Source organism: Anabrus simplex, chromosome 1 (genome assembly GCF_040414725.1).
Source record: "Anabrus simplex isolate iqAnaSimp1 chromosome 1, ASM4041472v1, whole genome shotgun sequence".
Lineage (NCBI taxonomy): Eukaryota > Metazoa > Arthropoda > Insecta > Orthoptera > Tettigoniidae > Anabrus > Anabrus simplex.
Window position 1 is genome coordinate 975,239,178 of NC_090265.1, and position 24,589 is coordinate 975,263,766.

The window sequence follows — 24,589 nt, forward strand, 5'->3', positions numbered from 1 at the left end:
TAATTTTACCTGGAGGTACACCTCAACTCCGCGCACTCAAAAGAAGCGCCTTAATGAACTCTATCTATCCAACAAAATGTGAAACTGCTACTACATGAAGGTGGAACTTTAATCAGAAGATGTCTCTACGGAAGTATTAAGTAATTGTGTTATTGTGAAGTTGCCTAAACTGACTGTATTTATTTGCTTTGTGTTCGTTTATTCAAGAAGTTTGGACATCTCTCCATAGATGTCACTACCAAAAACTGTGGTCATGCACTTTGATGCAAGGTAACAGAACTTTGTATGGAAATAAATTTTGTGTTTATAGGTTATCTCAAGTAAATCAATTTTCATTTTTAAAATATATATTTCAAGGTTTGATACACTTCTCTCTCATTCAGCAGTTTTTGAATGTGACCAATCACTCATTTTCTGTGCTTAATTTTCAGCGTATCATAGGCTGCTTCTTGGTATTTTCTTGCGTGTAACTTTTGAATTAACCAATAAAATTGAGAGGATGTGTCCGGATTAGTCCAGAATCCTCTCGAACCTTCCCTTCGTGTATATAAACTGCGGTTGCTCTGGCTACCTTGTCATTTGATCGTTGAATTTGTAAGAGTGTGTGTTAAGACAGGAGACAGGGCGTCTCATTCTTCGCCAGTCAGTTCATCAGCCCAGGTAATGGCCATCAGTTTTATCTCTCTCTAGCCACCTCCGCCGACTTACCCGAGGGGAAGGTCCGAATTTCTAACTATGTAACCGTTCGATGTAAACTTCTTCCTTTTCATGAAATACTTCAAAAGTCCTTAAAACTGTTAATCGGAGATAGAGAGTGCGTTACCCTCTCGAGTTCCCCTTCAACTTGGTTTGAGGTGATTACGACTTTGTAACTGTTTTTCTTCCTTTCCGTAGTGCATTAAATTAACTTTTATTCGTGTCACCTCAGTAGCTTGGGATTAACCCCTGTATCTCGGGGCCAGGAGCCCCGTAAGGATTTTATTCTTCATTATCTAGGAGTGCAAGTGTACGCCTCCATTCATTTTGTGTTTGGGCCAGTAATCTAACCTGTTATTTTTTAATGAAGGCCCAATAGGTTGGGCAATAAATACCTCTGTTTCAATTGTAAATTGGGCCGGGAGAGGCCAGAGAGTGTAAGGTTTTGTGATGTTGCCTTAAGCGGGCGGTTAAACTTGGATGAATGTTGGAGAGCCTGTAAGCTCTTTTCTAAGTTTACTGTAATATTGAGGAGTCCCTGTGGAAGGCTGTAAATTTGTTGGTGCAAAGTGCTATTGGATTGGGGGGTTTCTGCCCTTGCCTAAATTATACCACTTTGAAATTGTAAATTTGTAAACTAGGGGCTTGAAGCCCAGAATCTGTAAAATCCACAAATCTTGGATTTTCCTAGTCTTATTTCAAGATTGCTATTTGTACCTGTCATGTTGTTATGTTCACTCAGTGATACAGATTGTTAAGTTTGTTTTTGGAAAAGAAATATAACCTTTTAAAGTTTTAACTCAATTTCTGACGTCGTAGTTGGACCCATTCAAGCCCGCAGAAACTGCGACGCGCTATAAAATATTTACACTCTAGCGTAGGCGATTTCGCTGGGAAACACTTCAACATTCTCCGTACAGTCCGGATCTTTCGCCTTACGATTTTCACTTTTTGGCGACCTGAAGAAAGACATTCGTGGACGTCAGTTTCATTCTAACCAGGAAGTGAAAGAGTGGGTGCGGTTGCGGATCCATCTCTTTCTACAAAACTGGAATTGATCGTCTCGTGTCCCAGTGGGAAAAATGTATTAACGCTTTTGGTAATTACTTTTGAATAAACCATTCCATGGTCACGTTGTAGCGGGTGTTAATTTTTCATTTAACTGCCCCTTATATTTCACATAGCGGCTTTTGTTGGCGCAACGACGACATGATATTTTGCTGCTGTATGCATTTTTCTACATTAATTGTGAATTGACGCGCTGAGATGAACTAATATCTGTGAAACCAACACATATACCGAGTACGTGAGTCAGAGAAATTAACCACACAGTTAAAATCCTTAGCACGCCGGAAAGCGAATCCGGAGCTCTCCGAACAAAACCCCAGTACGCTGACTATTCAGCCAAGGAACCGGAAATCCTCAAAAATTAAACGGCCTAAGCCTGACATAGATACGTAACCTTCAACCATAGTAGGATAGTATCTAAACAACTACGCTACGCTGTACAATCGCGAACACAAGAATTTCAGGCGGAAAAGGAAAATGAAAAATGAAAACCAACAACCTGTTTTCCAGTCATTAACCGGGTCAGGGATGTAATTAATGAATTGTATATAGGCTATTAGTACGATGGGGTCGCCACTCCCAGAGTGATTTATTAATGACTGATAAATGCTATGAAATGAGAATGGAGAGTGTAGCTGGAATGAAAGATGACAGGGAAAACTGGAGTACCCGGAGTAAAAACCTGTCCCGCCTCCGCTTTGTCCAGCACAAATCTCACATGGAGTGACCGGTATTTGAACCACGGTATCCAGCGGTGAGAGGCCGACGCGCTGCCGTCTGAGCCACGGAGGCTAGGTGGAAAAGGAAACAGGTAAAATTTTGGCGAAAATTTTGGCCAATACTGAGGATGAAGGACGTAGCCAAGACAACGTCACATGTGTTTTCTTCCAGGAGGTGTGGCTTGCGACGTTGCGCACTCAGAGGCAACTCGGAACTCCATTTTTTCGGCAACTGGTTAAACATTCTGGCTATACCAGCTTTTCCTAATCAAGGAAAATAATTAATTAACCGTAATTTAATTGCGATGAAGTGTGCACGATGTAATCACACTCCAATATATGGCATTTAATTGTCTGATCAGCGCTGAGAATAACTTCATAGGAACGGTTTTCCAAACGCCCTTGCGTCTCTGATAATTATTTAATGCCAGGTTATTTTTACTTTGGTTTTTGAGGATACCAATCATTATTATTATTATTATTATTATTATTATTATTATTATTATTATTATTATTATTAGTAGTAGTAGTAGTAGTAGTAGCAGTAGTAGTATTTAACAGGGCGTATATTGACGAAAACAAGGGTCATTCTTTCTTACAGTGGTTGAGCGCGATGCCATTTGATAATGAAGTCATAGTCTAGACCGCTAACATTTCACCTCGCACAAACGAATGACGAAGAAATTTTAGAATTTGACACTCAATGTGTTGGCATACACATTGCGTCTGTTGCCTTGAAGGAGGCGTGTGGTTCATCCCTTCTTTTCCTTCTCCCTTCATAATCGAGTCAGTGGGACATGTGGGCAGGCGCGGAAGCAAGTACCTTCCTATCCGCGTGTGCTTCATTCATGCTAGATATCCATGTACTTCCGTTTTCTCCACCTCCCCTCACTCTTCAGATGTGTGCATGTGTTAACGAGTCTGATGGATGTGACCAAAGAGAGAGAGAGTGTGTAAGCAGGTACTGGGTTGGTTCTGAGGGCTGTACTGATTTCTTGCCTGAAATGCATACTTCTGGCCACGAGATACTAAGGATTTCGAGTGTACAACTACATGCAACTAGGGACATTCGGCGATAGTACAGTACTTTTAAAATGTCCATTGCCAACATGTTCATAATATAACGCATTCCATTACAATCATATCAGGAGGTATTTCTACGTGTAAGTCTTTTGAATACAAGATTAACTGTTCCTAATTACCGAAATTATCATAAGCTATTTGTAAGAACAATTATCTCTAAGTAAGATTAGTGGTTCGCTAGTTAAAATATTGCTGACGCATACTGAAACAGGCGTACGAGAATTTTCATTCCCGCACCCACTCTAAGCCCTTACCACACAAAACACTTCATAAAGAACGCGGATAAGACATTACCAAGGATTAGAAACGAACAAGTCCATACATAAAGATTACCGAGGTAATAGAAACCTAATATCTACAATAATACTTACCCATGTATGCACGACACACTTTAGAAATACTTAACACAGCGTGTCAGTTTCTCCCCTAACATTACAGTATTGAAAAATTACATGTTACATTCTCATGCAAATGGAAAAATGTAATGGTGGAATGGCACGAACGAAAGAAGTTGCGGTAACAAAGCGTTACTAATGACCGGTGAAAGCTAACGAGTAGCCGGTGTTAGCACTCTGCAATATATTGTGCTGCGCTCTTTCATACACAGGGTTTTAATTATAAAGCTAGATTCAGGTGATTTTCTTGCAGGCTGGAGAGATCATCTAGCCACACACAAACACAAAAGATAAAAACAAGGACTTAAATGCAGATAAGTTTTGTATTAAATAATTAATCTATGTCTTTGCAATTTATGGTAGCCTTCGTCTCTGGTGGTGATTACTGCTTTAAGGGGAAGTACAACTAGGAAATCATCCTCTATGAACACTAATACAGAAAAAATGAATAGGTGTAGTCTTTCGAGGAATGACGGTATCGGAGAAAGAAAGTGAAGGGCTAAGAAGGCACGAAAATGAAAAACTTCCAAGGGCCCGCTATGCTAGGTTTAGATATTATTTGAGAATGGAGAGATCATCCAGCCACTGATGCACATGAAAGATATAAATAATAATGCTATTTGTTTTACGTTCCACTAACTACTTTTACGGTCTTCGGAGACGCCGAGGTGCCGGAATTTAGTCCCGCAGGAGTTCTTTTACGCGCCAGTAAATCTACCGACACGAGGCAGTCGTATTTGAGCACCTTCAAATACCACCGGACTGAGCCAGGATCGAACCTGCCAAGTTGGGGTTAGAAGGCCAGCGCCTTAACCGTCTGAGCCACTAAGACCGGCACATGAAAGATAAAAGCAAGGAATTAAATACAGAGTAAAATAGGTGAAATAATTTATTAATTTATTAATTCATTTATTTAATTGTTATATACAGCCGATGGAGGGCCATTTTACACGAATAGTATAACAAATTCAAATAGTATAATAAGATAACATTCGGTATAAACAACAATATCAAGTATCAACAGAAAATTAACAACAATATCAATTTATTATTATTAATCACAAACAGTCTTATTAGCACATTATTTTAATCCACAACCGGTTTTCGGACTCTAGGATCCATCATCATTGTTGAAATTATTTACAATGTTTAAGCCCCCATAAGTGTGTCGTCAGAATGAGTTAAAATAGAGCCCTGTTTAGATCAACTGTAAGATAAGAAAAAAAGAAACAAGTGTAAGAATGTGAAAATAATACGTATAAACCTTACAATGTTGTTTTATAAGGTGCGACATACTATAGGAAGGGTTGTCTTGTCCGGTGTTAAGGCTGTTTGTGCAGTACTGAACAGACGTTCAGGTTTAAGTGAGGAGTGTTCTGTAAGCGCATGATATTACGTCGCATTCTTCTTCTTCTTTTCTTCTTCTACCGCTTTTTCCCACATATGTGGGGTCGCGGGTGCGAAGTGTGTCGCACATATGGATTTAGCCTTATTTTACGGCCAGATGCCCTTCCTGACGCCAACCCTCAAATGGAGGGATGTAACGTGATTAAAATCCCAGATCCGGCCGGAAATAGAACCCGGGACACTCTGAACCGAAGGCCTCAATGCTGACTATTCAGCCAATAAGTCAGACTCATGATATTACGTCACATCAAGGTTGTAAAAAATATGTTGCTTGCAAGTTCAATTTAAAATTTTATCGGGTTCCCTTATCTGTGCCAAGAATATCTGGATTTTTTCGCGAGTGTTTAATTCAAAACCATTATTACTTTTGAAAATTAATGTCATGTCTTTTTCGATCCCTAAAAGCTATGATTATTATTATACATGTATTCCGCAAAAGCTGAGTATCTGTTGTACTTTACTGCCTTGAAATGTTCTTGGTATCTTTGATTTAAGGTTCGTCCAGTCCTTCCTATATAAAACATTTTGCAATCGTTACAAGTGAGCCTATATACTTCCAAATTGGTGTAGACAACATTTTTATTGATACTATGTGAATTACAGATATGCCCGATAATTTGTTTCTGGTTCTGAAGGCTATTTGGAGATGATATTTCTTGAAAATATTAGCGATTTTAAAATCTTCATTTCCAAAATGTGTGAATGTTACGAATTGTGCTGATAAGCCAGTTTGTGATTAATAATAAATACTAAAATCAGCGCTGTTTACTAAGATGGATTTGATATTTTATAATGATTATAACAATAAGAATGTACCAAGCCGGGCTGAGTGGCTCAGACGGTTAAGGCGCTGGCCTTCTAACCCCAACTTGGCAGGTTCGATCCTGGCTCAGTCCGGTGGTATTTGAAGGTGCTCAAATACGACAGCCTCGTGTTGGTAGATTTACTGGCACGTAAAAGAACTCCTGCGGGACTAAATTCCGGCACCTCAGCGTCTCCGAAGACCGTAAAAGTAGTTAGTGGGATGTAAAGCAAATAACATTATTATTAAGAATGTACCAAGAATGGCAATGATAACTGGCAATGGTCGGCTACAGAGTTATGAAGAAGAAAGGTCATGGGTTAGAACAACGGAAGAAAATGAAAACATGGAGAGGTCTTCAAAGGAGTCTTTTAATTTTGTGTTTGAAGGATGCAAAGAGTGTGAATATGTCCATGTCGGGTAGTAAATTACCAAGAGTTGGGAGACGGTGGAAGATAGAGCGTTGTTGTAACGTTAGGCACGGACGGGACACGTGATGAATATGCCGGTTACGTGTTGAGTGGGGGGATTGTGTAGAGCAGGGCCTCTCAGGGTGCATGCGCCGGTGCACTGCACTGCACGGCGCAAGGTGCAGGAGACGACTTCACGAGGTTGACCACTTCCCCTACCCCTGTCTCACCCGTTCGGCCTGTCTCCGCCTTCTCCAACTTAGGCGGTCAGATAATCTATAAACAATCTGTTCGTTATACTCAGATGGTTCAGGATTTTCCCCTCACTGTAAAATGTTTATGTGCGGTGAGCGGTACTGTTGTATGGGACAATGTTACCGGTGTTAAAGCACTCGTTCAATTTGGTTTGAGCAGACAATTTATCTTCTCTAACTCTTCTTTTCCTTTACCTTTGCAATGATACCAGTTATGCCTGGAACAAGGGACCGGCTGTCAACAATTCTGTGAGCCTTCTTTACATTACAGTCAGAAATAGGCTTACTCACACGCAATCTAGTTTTCGTAAAAGTCAAAACAGGAAAAACATATCTTTCATATATGCATGTGGAACCAAACATAGAAATAATCTTAGCTGCTTCTCGATGAGCTTAGGAAAATTTCCTTCGACAAATTCTCGTAGAATTTGAGCAAAGCCTTTGTATTGGAAAATAGATCTTTTTGATTAACTTATCACACAATTATTGTCCCACACATTAAGCATTTGGCTTTATCATTACGACTGACAAAAAAGTACGAAAGTTCCCAGTTCGATTGAAATGGACTTTCGGAAGTCTTTGCTTTCTTCGAAACAGGTTAATCGATTATTATGTTTTTGTATTGCGTATATCTATATAACTGATAAACAAGCCGTCTATAACCGAACGCTTCGTCGCTCTCAGCACACTACAACATCCGAGTCAAACCGAGTTGAGCCGAGTCGGGCCGATGCACAGTGCACGGAGTCTCTGCGCCTCGATTTGCACGCGTGAGGTTTTGGGCGTTTGAGAGGCCCTGGTGTAGAGTGAAGTACGTTTGAAGATTATTGCATTTGGTATAGCCATTGATTATTTTATGTAGGTAACAAAGATGTCTTTGGAATTTACGGCAGTCTTCGTTTGTCTTAGAGATCACTGTTTTAAGAAAAACAACGGGAAACCAACCATCATCTAACACTAATCCAGAGGAAGCAGTAAGGCATCGACAAAATAAGGTGAAGGGCTACGAAAGGTAGAAAAATGAAAGACTCCCCAGACCTCACAAACCGAACACCGTCGGATTCGGAAGTGAGCAACAGTTGACCAAAAGAGGTTAAATAAAACAAGTGAGAGAGAAGAGGCTGACACAAGTGGAAGCAATGACAAACTCAGTTACTGGCCCCGTGATCGCCAGCGCACGCTCCTAAGCGCAGAGTCCCTTTTAGTCACCTCTTAGGACAGGCAGGGATTAACGTGGATGTATTTCAACGTCGCCAAGCGAGGTGGCTGTGCGGTTCGGACCGTGTAGTTGTTAGCTTGTATTCATAGTTCGAACCAGATTGTCGGAAGCCCTGAAGTGCCCTGTCCTATCGCATCGTTGCCATAACACCTGTCTGTGTCGGTGCGACGTAAAACAAATAGCAAAAATGTTCTACCACCCCCACCAACAGGAGAACAGTCGTCATTTGCGTTTGTTTGATGGGAGCTGAATATGGACTCACTATTTTTTAAAAATGTTTACAAGTCGCTATAGGTCACACCGACAAAGATAGGTCTTATGGCGACGATGGGGTAGGAAAAGGTTGGGAGGCGTGAGAAAGCGTCCGTGGCCTTGTTTAAGGTACATCCCCGGCATTTTTCTGGTGTGAATATTGGCAGTAGTTAAGAGGGAAATAGAATTCCAAAAATTGGACGTAGCAGGATGATGGTGACGTCCGAATTCCCATGTCTGAAATACATACAGGAAAATATACCAAATGAAAAGTCATCTCCATAAAGACCCTGAAGGCTCTTGGAGCGATGGATGGAAATGGCTTCCACTTTCCACAACCTCGGCATTTTGTTGGATAGAGTGTTTACGCCCGGCCGCCTTTGCCTCTAGGAATTAACCCGATACTCTTTTGGTGTAAGGTAAGTGAACCTCAGGGCCATGTTCACCTGCGGAAGTGGAAATTTCGTTTCTTTTTCGACTTCTTGACGGGAAATTGAACCCACGTCCTTTCAGGCGGACAGAGCACACCTCTAACTCCTCGGCCAGGCAGCCCCTAAAATATATACAGTATCTGATCAAAAATATGCGGACACATAGGCGAAACTCTCCTCTTTCTCTGATTTACTGTTCAGTGTATGGTGGGGTAGTGTTGATGGGTGGGCATTAAATACGTGATGGTTAGGCCCACCCTCAAGTCATTTTTACAGTTTGAACTCTATGGAAAAGACTGACTAGATGCCGGGAACGTCTCCGGCGAAATGGCTCTCCATTCTTCCTGAATCACTGTAGCAGGCGTAATTAGTGATGTAGGTCATTGGAAGAGGCATGATTTATTCGCATCAACGATAAATCCATCAAAAAATATTTTGAAGTGGTTTTGAAATATCTTAACAAATTCTACGATTCTGGTTAAGAAATTTGTAATTTTGTTTTCGCGAATTACAGCGAATTAAAGCGAAAAGGCAAGTTTAAAGCGAAATTTACTTATTTTGCTATAAGTGCGAAAATGCAGCGAAATTCATGGAAAGAAACGATCTTGAAATTGTTTCCCTATATCACGTGTGTGGAGGGAAACAGAAGACAGAACAAGGATTTCTCATTTCGACAGAAGTATCTCTTTGTAATAATATTTTATAAAATCCTTTAATAGTAGGCCGTACAGGATGACAGGGTAATTTGTTATGTAACCTTGATTAGGACTATGTTATACTGTAGTTTTAATGAAGATTGCAATTTGAGCAATGAATGATTATCAATATTGCTTTTCTTTATTTATCTATCTTTCACATAAATAATTCACAAATCTCACGAATTATACTTTTTATGAATAACTTCAGGAAAGGACTAAAGCGAAATTAAATCGATGAGGTCAGCCCTTTTTCGCAAAATAACGCGAAAAATTGTTTCCTTTCCGCGAAATCGAACATAAATTAATGCGAAAAATCATACCTCTAGCCACTGGGGTCTGAGCGAAGTCGCCATGTTAGTGCATCCCAGAGATGTTAGGTAGGACTGAAGGCGGAGCTCTAGGCAGGTCTTTGGGCAGGTCGGTCTATTTACGGAACCTTATAGTCTACAAACTGTTCACAAGTAGACTATTCCCGCCTGACAACGTTTCTGTTGATTTTTATTCAAAAATACATTCTTCGGATGGATACAAGATCTGAAAATATTTTTAAGAAATCATTTCCGCCTACGTGACCTGGAAAGTTACCAGTCCAATCATGCTGGCTAAGTGTTTATTTATCAAGACTTTCCGTTATTTTAAACAAAAAATAAATGGTGAAAGTCCGGTGGTATTTGAAGGTGCTCAAATACGACAGCCTCGTGTCGGTAGATTTACTGGCACGTAAAAAAACTCCTGCGGGATTAAATTCCGGCACCTCGGCGTCTCCGAAAACCGTAAAAGAGTAGTTAGTGGGACGTAAAACAAATAACATTATTATTATTATTATTATTATTATTATTATTATTATTATTATTATTATTATTATTGAAGTGAAAATACCAAATAATGATAAAACATTAAACTACTGCCGCCTCTGTGGTGTAGTGGTTAGTGTGATTACCTGCCACCCCAGATGCCCAGGTTCGATTCCCGGTTCTGCCACGAAATTTAAAAAGTGGTACGAGGGCTGGAACGGGGTCTACTCAGCCTCGGGAGGTCAACTGAGTAGAGAGGGGTTCGACCTCCTCAGGCATCCTGGAAGTGGTTTTCCATGGTTTCCCATTTCACCTCCAGGCAAATGCCGGGATGGTACCTAACTGAAGCCCACGGCCGCTTCCTTCCCTCTTCCTTGTCTATTCTTTCCAAAATTTCCCATCCCGCAACAAGGCCCCTGTTCACCATAGCAGGTGAGGCCGCCTGGGCGAGGTACTGGTCATCCTCCACAGTTGTATCCCAGACCCAGAGTCTGAAACCAGGACACTGCCGTTGAGGCGGTACAGGTGGGATCCCTCGCTGAGTCCGAGGGAAACACCGACCCTGGAGGGTACACAGATCACGAACGAACGAACATTATACTACTGGCAATTTTTAACATAACTGGGCCGAGCGAGTTGACCGTGCTGTTAGGGGCGCGCAGCTGTGAGCTTGCATTCGGGAGATGGTGGATTCGAACTCTACTGAAGGCAGCGCTGAAGCTGGTGTTTTCCCGTTTTCACAGCTGGAAAAAGCTGGGACTGCACATTAATAAAGGCCACGGTCGCTTCCTTGCTACTCCTAGCCCTTTCCTATCCCCTATTCCAGCGTCCCCCTCAGACCTGCAGGTGTCAGTGCTACGTAAAGCAGATTGTTACGAAAATACTAAGATAATAAAACCGTTTGATTATACAGAGTTCAAAAAATTAGGGGAACATGGTTTGTAACGTCTGGTATGTGAACGTTAATTTGGTAGATGGGGCCAATGGTCGTACAGCATACCTTGAGACCTTAGCTACTCAGGGTATGTCAAATTGAAGTTATACTCCATCTGTAGGCGTAGCCATGCATTAAACTGTCAGGTGACCTCTCAAAACAAAGTGAATAGCGGTGCGTCCGTGTGTCATTGTGAGGTACACAGACTACTGCGGTCATTTGAGCGCATTGTACGTCAACCAGCACATCCCATGAGACATCTTAACGTGGTGCAAATCGCATCCAGGAAGGGTGGACTTTTCGTCGTGTTGCTGTGTATCTCAATGTTTCTCCGTCAGTTATTCACAACTTGCGGAATCGCTACAATAAGACAGACCAGATCGCAGGGAGGATTGGACAAGGTCGTGGACGCATGGCAACCCCACAGAATGTCCTATATCAGACCATCTGTGCGTTCCGGCGTCGTTCAACTTCCAGAGAACTGCTATAAGACCTCAGGAGGGTCAACGCAGTCACGGTGTCTGACCAGACAGTAAGGAACAGGTTAAGGGAAGTGTCCTTACGACCCCAACGTCGTGTTCGAGTGCCCCGTTTAACGCAGCAACATTGCGCATCTCTCCTTCTGTTTGCCCGTACCCACGTCAACGGGCAACTTCCCTAATGGGGACCTGTGTTGTTCACAGACGAATCCAGAGCGTGAAGGACGACAGCGTGCATGGAGACGCCGTGGTGAGCAGTACATGCCAAATGTTGTCCAGGAAGGCGACCGATTCGGACAAGATTCTTTGATGGTGTGGGGTGGCACCAGTATTGATGGCCGTACGGATCTTGTCGTCGTCCGTGGTAATCTTACCGCTGCGGGGTACATCGAGCAGATACTGTTACAGCATGTGTTGGTTGGTGCATACGGTGTTAGCCCTGAATTCGTACTCATGCACGACAATGCCAGGGCTCATGTAATGTGCATCAGCAGAGCTGTCTTGCGAGAACTGGACATTCAAGAGATGGAATGGCTTGCAGTGAGTCCCGACCTTAATCCCATCGAGTATATGTGGGAAAGGCTTGACAGAAGTGCTCGTGGGCGTCCTGTTTCACCACAGACTCTTCAAGGCCTCGAACAGGCTCTCTTTGAAGAATGGGATCTGATACTGCAACATGACCTCCATCGACTTATACGGAGCATGCCACGTAGATGCCAGGCTGTGATAAATGCTCGTGGAGGATATACACCATACTGAAGCTCTCCAACTGTGATAAAAATCCACCCTGGTGGACTGTTTCACTTTGTTTTCGCCCCTGTGTGGACATTTCCGTTTGTGTCCTGAAAATGAACGCAAATTCATCGATGTTCTTTTGTATACTTCAATGGTAAAGAATAAAGGTTTAGTTGGTAATATACCTGGGTGTGAGATATTGTTTTGTGGAGCATGGCATACGTTCAAAAACATATTCCACCGAGCTCGATAGCTGCAGTCGCTTAAGTGCGGCCAGTATCCAGTATTCGGGAGATAGTAGGTTCTTAATACCGATTACGCAGTAACAAAGAAGTATATAAAACATGCAGCAGGATTTCAGATACCATACGCAAACTATGGGTTAAATTCTCTGGACATATTTAAAGAATGCCCTACGACAGACTCACTAAGAAAATGTTTATCCATTTTAACAAACCCAATAGGAAAGGCAAACCTTATGGCAATGGTTTCTTAACACCAAGAAGGATCTGCAAGAAATGAACATCATCGATCAAGACATCCACAACAGAACTAATTTCTGAAACAAGACACACACATCTGAGGGGTTCCTAGGGCCAGAAACAGCGACCAAGAAGAAACAACATTGGACGGCTGAAAAGGAAGAAGCCGTAAGCAAGTAAATGAAGGAATTCTGGCGACAAAGAAAACTGAAGCCATGAAGAGTTATTTACGTGGTCCATAGTTGGCCAAAATCGATTATAAAAGAAGGAACCAATGATTAGCACTGTTTTATCATAACGGCTTTGATATTTAATGATGATTATATCTCGTTGATGCAGTTCAACAAGAATCGAAGGTCTTCTTAATTGTTAGCAAGTATCACGGTGACTAATTAATTAACTAATTAAATATATTTCACCGGACATACCTTTATAGAGCATTGCTGATAATCTACGACCGCAAGCATAAACAACATGGCTAACCGATACAAATAGTTTCCCCTTTGGAAACTACTCTAGCTTCACGTGTGTGGCACATCAAGTAATGAATCCCAGACTGAAGAGATCAGAATTTAATATGTTAAACACTGTACTCCGGCGACGAGTAAGAACTGAAGACACAGTACGCTAGAATGTGTGGCCTCAACCTACAGCACTTAATGCTTAAGTATTTGAATTGCCCGCTATTTGAAACCGACTACCAACATTACGGTTAACATCACTTCAGTTTCGAGTAAATCAGAGTACGGACTGAGACAGTAAAACAATGTTTAGTTTATGAATGTTATCTAATCACAGCCAGTCATGCCTTATGAAGTGCCTATGAGGGGCCACGAGCGCTGTGTTTATTTTTTGACAAGTGACAAACGAGTATCACTTGTAGCACAACACCGATAAACGCTGCTGATGGTGAATAATTACGAACAATACTGGTTGTTGGGAGATCCCCCGAGGCAATCAACATTTCACGATACGCGTTATCGTCTCTCCTCATCAGCTGCTCTGGACAACAAACACCGTTCTGTCTGCCACACACACACACAGCTTGATTTATTATAGCACTCCACCGGGACAGACAATGATAACATTTTAAGAACAGTTAGTTAATTTTATTCGTTCCTGTAACAACATGTGTACCCGTGCTTCCTATGACGGCGGCTGATGGTGGAACTGTTGGGGATCCAACCAGCCTTCGGGCGACAGACTAAGCCACAGATCTCTGTCATCTGTATATTAGAGGTGAACGTTACTTATCTAAATTAACTGGGACCAGCTACAGTTTGGATATTCGATCGTTCGAACCTTGAAGCTAGAGTGCATAAAATGTAAGAGTTTTTTTTTTTTTTTTTGCTAGGGGCTTTACGTCGCACCGACACACATAGGTCTTATGGCGACGATGGGATAGGAAAGGGCTAGGAGTGGGAAGGAAGCGGCCGTGGCCTTAATTAAGGTACAGCCCCAGCATTTACCTGGTGTGAAAATGGGAAACCACGGAAAACCATTTTCAGGGCTGCCGACAGTGGGGTTCGAACCTACTATCTCCCGAATACTGGATACTGGCCGCACTTAAGCGACTGCAGCTATCAAGCTCGGTAAATGTAAGAGTTTCTTTAAGATGCAATCCAGTACCGTGCATGGAGAATACATTATTTAATATAAGTGACACAGTACCTTATTGCGTGAAGCAATCGCTGATTTTTCGTTCTTGAAACGTAGACGTCCGTTTTGATACGGCGAGATCTCGAATTCCTTTCAACATAAATAGTTACGTAGAGTAGCACTTTTGTTGTTTCCCAGGCTGACCATTCAGTTAAGCAGCCGGATTAAAAATTTCATCTTGATTTAAAGTTTGAAAACCTGGATGAGTATCACTTTCCGGTCAGTCACTTGGATCTTCTTTATCACAGTTTTCAGATACTGAGAATGAGTGAAACAAGTCTGTGAATTCATTACTTGTAACTCTTCGGAGCCATTCCTTTCAATTTCTCTTGTTCACCACAGTTTAATCCAGGCAGTTTTTTTTTTTAAAAATTGACGTTTCCGATCACTGATATTCGGACAAGAGATGGTCTACTTTGCACGCTGCTTACTTGTTATACCGAGTGATTCAAGAATCATGTTTCGTCTGATTTAATGTAAACTCTGTAATTACCATGAACTGCAACGCGCAAACTTATAAATGGTTCAATTATGTCCATGCGGAGATAATTGGAATATCTCTTACTTAGAAGCACCTTTGGTAAAGAAATACACTGACATTTAAACGAGGATCCTGTCCCTATTACTTTACAAAGTGAAGTTTCACACTTACTATTGCTGTCGCTGCCGTTAAGTGAAATGATCCCGCCCTAATACTGTATCTTTCCTTCACGATCTCGGAGGTGTAGAGAGCTAGACGTAGTTGCCCACCACTAGTCTACACACGAGGGCGCAGCCTGTTAAGTGGGCTGCATTTGATCCTAAAGTTCCTATACCTCATAAAAACTATAAAAATTATGATATACAAGTGATTCAAACTTAATTGTAAACCACATAATTAATCTATTACAAATAAACCTGCATGTTCCATTTAAAAAGTTCAGTGCCAAAACGACGAGGTAAATAAATACAAAATGAAACCACTTTTCCCTTTGCGAAAATCAAATGATCATATATCTCTCGGTCATGGCCATCCATCAGCGGCTGCTAATTTCACATGACCACCAGTCTAGCCAGCATGGTTGCTAGGTAACATTGTCTAGCCATCCAGCCGTCCATACCTTACATTACAGCTTTCATGGTTGCCAGGACCACACTTCCATCACACATTTTGTGAAGCCAACTTCCATAACGCAAATTTTCAGATTGACTCCCCGGCAATAAAACATATTCATATGAAAATGTTTCCAAGTGTCATTGCAAAGATTCACCTTAACCACGTACAAGTTTTCACAATCCAGTTCGTACTACTTCTACTGTTATTACTACTATAGTTTACGTATAATGGGAAGAAACATGACTCAATAATCACCCTGTATATTCTAAATATATTTAACCCGTTCCCCTATCATGGCGGGTACAACCATTTGCGTATAATGAAATTGAAAATGTACTTCTAGTTTATTTCAATTGTGACTACCTAGACTAATCTTATGTTTACTAGTAGCATTGGTATGTTTATAGCTTGGAAGATAGATCCGAAGATCATTTTTCCAATGTACACGATGTATCTCTCCGGTCACATTCAAGGGTGAATGGGTAGTCATCATTGTGAGCATTCACTCACTGGTAGGTTTAATGACTTCTTCCGAATACATTCAGGACACCGATTATGGGTTCTTTGATTGCTGGAGAAACGAATATTATGAACGTACAAACTCTACTGAAATGTTAGACCATCAAAACAAATAAAGCTCGTTGTTGTTCTGATAATACAATAATGTTAGAGGTTTCACAGAGATGCTGAGAGACTGTAGTTCAGGATTTATTTTAAGTGCCATTAAATCTATCAACACGAAGCTGGCGTATTTGAGCACCTTCAGATACCACCGAATTGAGTCGGGATCGAATCAGCCAACTTGAGATAACGTCTGAGCTACTCACCCCATCCTTTGTCGTTGAAGATCCTGAAGGTCATTTCCTCCGTGATCTCTTTTATCAGACACATGTCTTCGGCATTGTTGATCACTAAGCTGTGGACCCTCGGGGACAACACGTCACCACATCGGTAAATCAGACGTCACATTCTCCCACTTCTTCACATTTGTATCACTTTCGATATCCTCCTGAATTGCATTTTCCACTATTCCGTTGCGTAAACGGTTAGTTCATGGTATGGCAAAGAATTTACCAATTTTTTTGAAGATGATGCAATCTCAGGAACATGTGGCAATACGTTGAGCAACCATGGTGATTATGTTTAAAGTAAATGGTTGAAAATGAGACAGTTCTAGGATTTCTCTTACCCTACTTTCGCAAACGTATGAAAATCCACAGCCTGTTTCCAGTCATTTGACCGGGCCAGGAATGGAATGAATGAAGCCACCATCTAGCGGCGAGGATAGGAATACTGCCGGCTGCCGAAGCCTGTCGCACTCCTCTGGAGCAATGATTAATGACTGACAGATGAAATGAAATAATAGGGGAGAGTGTTGCTGGAATGAAAGACGACAGAGAAAACCGAAGTACCCGGAGAAAAACCTGTCCCGCCTCCGCTTTGTCCAGCACAAATCTCACACAAAGTGACCGGGATTTGCGAGACTGGCGCGCTGCCACCTGAGCCACGGAGGCTTCCCTACAATCACAAACGTACGGATGTCTATTATGACATTAAAGCACACTTCAGGTAAAGGTAATAGTGTGGTTTTGAAAACATCTATGAGAATTGCTCAAAGAAACTCATCATTTCATCCTCATCACGACGCGCAGGTCGCCCCTACGGGTGTCAAATCAAAAGACCTGCACCTGGCGAGCCGAACTTGTCCTCGGACGCTCCCGGCACTAAAAGCCATAAGCTATTTCATTTTTTTGCACAGTGGACATTAAGTTTACACACTGAACTGGCGAAAAGATCTATTGAACTGAAAAATGATTGAGTCCTGAGGAATACTGACGATTAGGCTATATTACCTGGAAGTGGTGATTATTATTGCAAGATGAAGTACAACTGGGCATCAGTTAATTCCCTCTGAACACTTAGAGGAAAATTGAAGAGGACGATTCTTCGAAGAATGAACGTATTGGCAAAAGAAACCGAAAGGCCACAAAAGGCATGAAAATGAAGGACTTCCTAGGCCTCGCAAGCCTAATAACTTCGGAGTCAGAAGAGAAAAAAAGGTAATCACTAGAGGGCGAATATAAAAGATGTGAAAGTGAGGAGCTAGGCACAAGTGGAAGTAATATGAGACTCAACTAAGGGACCCATGGATCCAGGTTGAAAGCCCCTGCGTTTGTGGGTGGATGAAGTGTGGCTGTCCGTTCAGTGGCTGCTCGACTTGATAGTGACCTTTTTTTACAAGTTAGTTTACGTCGCACCGACTCAGATAGGTCTTATGGCGACGATCGGACAGTAAAGGGCTAGGAGTGGAAAAGAAGCGGCCGCGGCTTTAATTGAGGTACAGCTCCAGCATTTGCCTGGTGTGAAACTGGGAAACCACAAAAAAGTCTTCAGGGCTGCCGGCAGTGGGGTTGAACCCACTATCTCCCGAATACTGGATACTGGCCGCACTTAAGCGACTGCAGCTATCGATCTCGGTGACCTGCCTTTTAGTCACAGCACCTCAACTGCATTCCAAGCTGGTCCAAATAATGTAATCCTGGACTGAAGGCTGTGGTATGGTTCATTCAGCCTCATGGTAACAACTAAGAATTGTTTGGAATTCCCGGTATTGGGCCCGATAACAAACGCCTGTAATAGGCTAAGGATGTCGTCACGCCAGCCACGTAGATCTGCTGCGGATTCATGACAGCAACAACTTGTTTCATGAAAATAGATCGAAAGATTTGGACAGCAATCATCTTAGTAAGCCTAAGCGCTTAAAGGATGTATACCGCGCTCAATAACTTTGACGGCTCCAAGGCAAAATGGTTAGCATGCTGGCTGGCCTTTGGTCCCAGGGGTTCCCGTGTTCGATTCCCGGCAGGATCGGGGGTTTTAACCTTAATTTGTTCATTCCGATTGCTCGGGGGCTGGGGGTGCTTGTTGTCTTAAGCATTAGATTATATCTTAGGCAAGGCCCCCATCTTCACAGACGTGCAGGTTGCGACGTACAGCCCCTAGCAAAAAAAAAAAAAAAAAAAAAAAAAAAAAAAGCCAAGACGTGCAGGTCGTCTATAAGGCGTCAAATCGAAAGACCAGGCCTCCCCGGAGGCAACACGCCATTATTGTTATCAATAGCTCTGACGGTTGAAGTGCCAATCTTCCATGATCAAGTTGGTGTGATCAATCTTGGCTTAATCAGGTGGTATTTCAAGGTGTTCAATACGCCAGCCTCGTGTCGGTAGTTACTAGCATGTAAGGGAGTACCTGTGGGGACATGTTTCGGCACCTCGGCGTCTCCGGAAACCGTAAAAGTAGTTTAGTGGGACGTAGAATTAATAATAATAATAATAATAATAATAATAATAATAATAATAATAATAATAATAATGGCTTCATTTGCATCTGTTTTTTGCTGTATGCTTGACATCCCATAACCATGTAAGGAGCCACGACAACATCAATAACATGTTTCTGTGCCACTTGTAGCTAGGAGTGGGGTGTGGAGATCGCACCTACTGTATGATGGATTGACGTACAGTAGAACGAGCCAGTGTCCAGTGAGCACAGTACCTAGGAACCGGGGCGCCGCTGACAAGCCCTTCGACCTTGCGTCACAGGAAATTGTTGTGGTCCCGTCGTGTTGCAATGAGCCGTCAATATTCACATAGAGCACCCCACAAGCGAACAACACGGCTCATTTTACAGTCATTAACTCTTATTCAAATAAACTAAACTAGGTTTTTTAAAAATTCCATTTCCCTTGTACTGCTGTAGAACTTAATTGCTTTCTGATTGGCACCTAAAAAGCCCAATGAAACCACCTGAACATTTAATTTATACTCATAAGTACAGGTTTGATGAGGTGACCAGTACACAGACTGTGCAGAACAGTCAACATACCATAAGCATAATTTCCGAATGAATGATCCATGACATCTCTCCAGGTACGTTCTTAACTTAAGAATATCTCGTCCAATATTTCTACTTCGGCTTCTACTCTTTTCGAATACTTAGCTTTCACGACCACATTATACTGTCCTCTCCGTGTAAGGACGTACCCTAAGGGTGCAACCTTACCCTTTCTCCCCTGTAATATTAAGATATTGATTTATGGTTACTTTTCTTGCTGTTGGGTCTTTTTCAGTGCCGGTAACCATACAGTTTAGGGACCCTACTTGCCGATACGACGTCTTACATTTACCGTTAATCTGGCACGTTGGCAACGTTCAATCACTGCTCTAGCGTGAAGTGCGTGTTGCCACCGCATTGCCGTTAAAGTCACTAGTGATACATTTGCGAGAATATTTAAAGCATATTTTCTTTTTCTGTGGAATTGTAAATCTATTTGGCTAATACCAGGTAAGTAGGATTGTGGCATGTTCGGATAATGCATTTAATAACATAGTTTGTGTGAAATGATGAAAGTGCTCAAATACGTCAGTCTCATGTCTAGATCTACCGGTACATGAAATAACTCTTGCGGGACGAAATTTTGGCAGTAGAACTTATAACATTATTATTTTCAAATCCGCAGTGAACTTGAAAGCTGACCTAAATTCCGTTCACGGAGCTTGGCACATTAGTATTCCTATTTGTTTCCTGATAAGCTTGAAGATATAACCAGCCTGCAGGCTGAAAATATGCCCAACAATCTCTCTCCTTACTGGTTACCGGTATTGAAGAGAGAAGGAAATATTCGCGCAAAAGAAAGGGAAGTCATTGGATGTCTGGAACTTTCGAAAATCACACTGCAAAGACTTATTAAATAAATTGCATCGTTTAACACGCCCCTCTTTTCAAGAATAGGGTTATAGTACGCCTACTGTATGTCAAAATAAAGACAGATAATTTAAGTGAGAAAGTGTGTTTATTTCCTTAATTCCTCATTGAGGAGATATTCATAATTATCTTGATTTATTTCATCTTATCTTTTATCATTTACTAGGGTAGGGAAACATTCATTATCGGTGTTTACATTGAGGTTAGTTTGTTATGGTTATGTCTGATGATTTTAATATGTAACCAGGCAGGTTGGCAGCAGTGATCAGCCATTACAAAAAAGAGAAAAGAAGAGCATCGGGCGGCGATATTTACTTTCTGGGGTATTTCCTTACGTGGCAATTACTATACATGACATAGACGTTCACCTCATTAGGACGCATAGAGTACGTATATGTTATAGCGAAAGTGGATTATTGGTGATGTATAACATCGCTAAATGGTTGGTGAAAGCTTCAGTAAGACAATAGGCCTCCTAGTAGATTTTATTGTTTTTCAGTTCAGTTCAGACTTCTTTCATGTTAGAATATACAGTGAAATACAGTTTTCCGAATAAAGCACATCGGCTAGCAAATGTGTGCCATCACTGACCCAATCAATAGACATGTACGATTATTATTATTATTATTATTATTATTATTATTATTATTATTATTATTATTATTATTATTATTATTACTGGAATATCGTGGATCACAAAGGTGTAAGAAAGTTCTGGGGTGAATGGGAGGACAAGGAATTGACCAGAGCATAAGTTAATGCACTAAATATTGAAATTTTCTTTCCTTTTTTTTCTCTAGGGGCTTTACGTCGCACCAACACAGATAGGTCTTATGGCGACGATGGGATGGGAAAGGCCTAGGAGTTGGAAGGAAGCGGCCGTGGCCTTAATTAAGGTACAGCCCCAGCATTTGCCTGGTGTGAAAATGGGAAACCACGGAAAAACATTTTCAGGGCTGCCGATAGTGGGATTCGAACCTACTATCTCCCGGATGCAAGCTCACAGCCGCGCGCCTCTACGCGCACGGCTAACTCGCCCGGTCTCTTTCCTTTTTTGAGCTTAAAATTTGATAGATAGAAGATATAAATAAACGATAACAATAAAATAATGGGCTCGTCAGCTCCAACAAAAATGGCTCTTTGTTCCCTTACATTACATGCTTCCCAACAGGGTTTTCAACAGAGTCCTCAGACTTACGGAAAATCTACACTTAAACCATGAAGTTAGAACTTTACATCAATGAAAGAAGTTTGAAACCTTCCCTCTCAAGCTATCTGCCGGAGCTATCATATGTTAAGAAAATTCTGCCATTACTTTGAGTTGCTGGGCCTTCTGAACACCGACCTGCGGTCCCTGCCCCCTAGGCACACGCCGTACACAATAAGCTCTTTACAAATAGGCCGGATGCCTGTACACACCCCCAATTTTAATTGGCTAGAGAAAATATTCAGAAAATTTCTGATTGGTTGATAGATACACGAGTTAGAGAGGACGGAAGTGTTGAGAACCTTGACACAAGAACAAAACCATCTTCAAACACTAAGGTTCACCCACTGTGAAAATACATTTTTCCCTTAAGAATTAATTGTCCTTAATCGCACCAGAGGAGGAACTTAGGCCGATTGTAGAGACATCTAACAGTTGCAAACCCAAGTATCTTCCGTAACATTAGTAACATTAGATGGCCGCATAAAAGAAGCGCAGTTTAACTGGAACTGGGCGGAGAAGGTGTAGCCGCGGTACAATTATTATTTTTACAATATTTGCTGTTACGCCAAATGTCTGACACAGGTCCTTCAACATACTCTTTGGTATGCATATGCACTCCTGACGTGTTAGACCAATGGGTTTTGTCGGTAATTAGGATGTGGACAGAGGTAGAGTTACTGGTGATGATAATTATTGTTTTAAGATAAGTACAACGGGACAATCAATAATAAGTGAGAGCTTCAGTAAGACAAACTAGGCTTACACGTAGTTTTTATTGTTCTCCAATTCAGTTCAGACTTTCTTCGTGTTATAATGTGAAGTGAAATGAAGCTTTCCAAAGGATGATTATGGTTTATTATTATGACAGTGCCGTTCACAATTCTTACCTCGAAGTTTGTAGGTAAACGATTACTGCCGATGGCGCACTATCTCGAGTGAATATGTGTAGTCGGGAAAGCCTAAGCACAACATTCCACCTTCACTGTAATACATACAATACGTGTAAAACGAGGATGGTAGACCTCATGGAAGTATGATTGTGGTGAGCAGTTACAGACTGTTCAACGTATTGTGTGCCTACTTCGAGCTTTCCAAGGCATTTTGACAGATCTTCATCTCACATCTAATTAAGTGGTCCAGTAGATTTCTAATCTGGATTTGGATTTGTAACTAAAATTGCGATCTTATTATTTCAATGGATCTTGCTTCTGTTATATACATAACTGTATTAAACCATACGCTAAACAAAAATGCATGTCAAGGAGGCAGTAACTCGTATCATTGTTTTCCTCGAGATAGCTCAACTCCTTTTAAGTACATTCACGATTGAGATGAGCTGCATGTACTATTTTAACCCCATTACGGCTTTACTGCCAATTTTAACTTTCTGCCTCTGAGGACGGCAACTAATAGCGCTGACCGTTATAGAACGAAGGTGGGTTGCCAAACAGTTAACGATTGGGGCGGCACTTTGTGTGGCTCTGGCCCAGTTTTTTACGCCCGGATGACCTTTCTTACCCCAACTCTATGTTCACTATGGCGTGTTTTTTGTGGTGGTTGGTAGCATAGTGTGTTTGTATGAAGAGATTGTATTACAATGAACAACACCCCAGTCCCCGAGCCAGAGGAATTAGCAATACGCAGGCTAACCTAATACACTAAAAGCTAAATATTCACTTCGAAATGCCCTCAGTGGGCGCAGCTGGGGTGAGAGTGAGGCCGGAAGCTATCCCTTCCCGCCGGCCGGGCAATACGAGAGCAAGCTAGAGTGACTGCCTGATAAATTATAATGCACTGAAAAAGTACTCACCCATGGGTTTTGACTTAAGAAACTTCGTAGCCTTTGTACGGAACAGTTAGAAATTCCAGATTGCTGAGAAAGACGGCTGAGATTTCTTAGGAGAATATTTCAGGCCTTGTCCAATGTCTTCAATATTTTCTTCTGTTAACACTGTACATCACCTTCGATTCTTATCACTGGCATTTTCCATTTCACAAAAAATTTTACTAATCTGTGAACTGTCCCATGACTTGGAACAGGAAAACATGGGAATTTTTCTTGAAATCATTTCCTAACAGCACGTGCGGATTCTGTACGTACATACGAATCGTAAATAAATATTCGATCTGGAGAAGAATAATTAGGCCTATTGTTATTTTCATTCTCAGTTCACTTTGCACACAGGTGCACTGAATAAAGAAACAAACTGCGTTGTGAGACAAGTCCAGAACCGGTAGTCTCCGCAGGCTCCCCTACCTCCTACGCAACTGTAGGCTTAATCCCTCCCAGCTGCCGCTCCGGTTCAAAGATAACTGGATGACCCACTATTTATTTATTTATTTATTTATTTATTTATTTATTTATTTATTTATTTATTTATTTATTTATTTATTTATTTCAAAACAGGTCTATACAGTGTTCCCCTCCAACTTAGACCCTGTGCTTGAACAAAAACAAAATTTGTGTAAGGTTGTAAATACTGAATAAACATATACAAGGGGAAATAATAAGTGTAACCTGAACCCACTATATAAACACACTAGGGTGATCCATACTAGAATTTACTGCCTATGTTTACTATTTAATTTCTACATCTAGAACAAGCGTCCACGACACTGCTAATCGCACACATAGGCGAAGGTTGCCGTCCTTGAGAGATCGTAACAACCTGGTCGTGATGAACTTTTAAGAAAATAACGAATAACTTTCGCAAATGTAGGAAATTAACATGGAGAGCACCTTGACCACCTCCTTGTGCAATCTTGGATACAGTTTATGAGATAATTTGCTATAAAACTCCTGCAAAGTATGAACGTTGCTTGAACTATTTCTCGGCCTTGTATCACACTCTAACTCCATGTGCTCCATCTGCAAGGTATGTGTAAAGCCTTCATCGTTCACAGAAAAAGGTTCCATAAATAAATCGGGGGCGGTTTTGAGCTCTTCAAAGGCCTCATACCGCGTGGAAAATTCCTCGTTTAAACGTATAACTTCCCTGTGC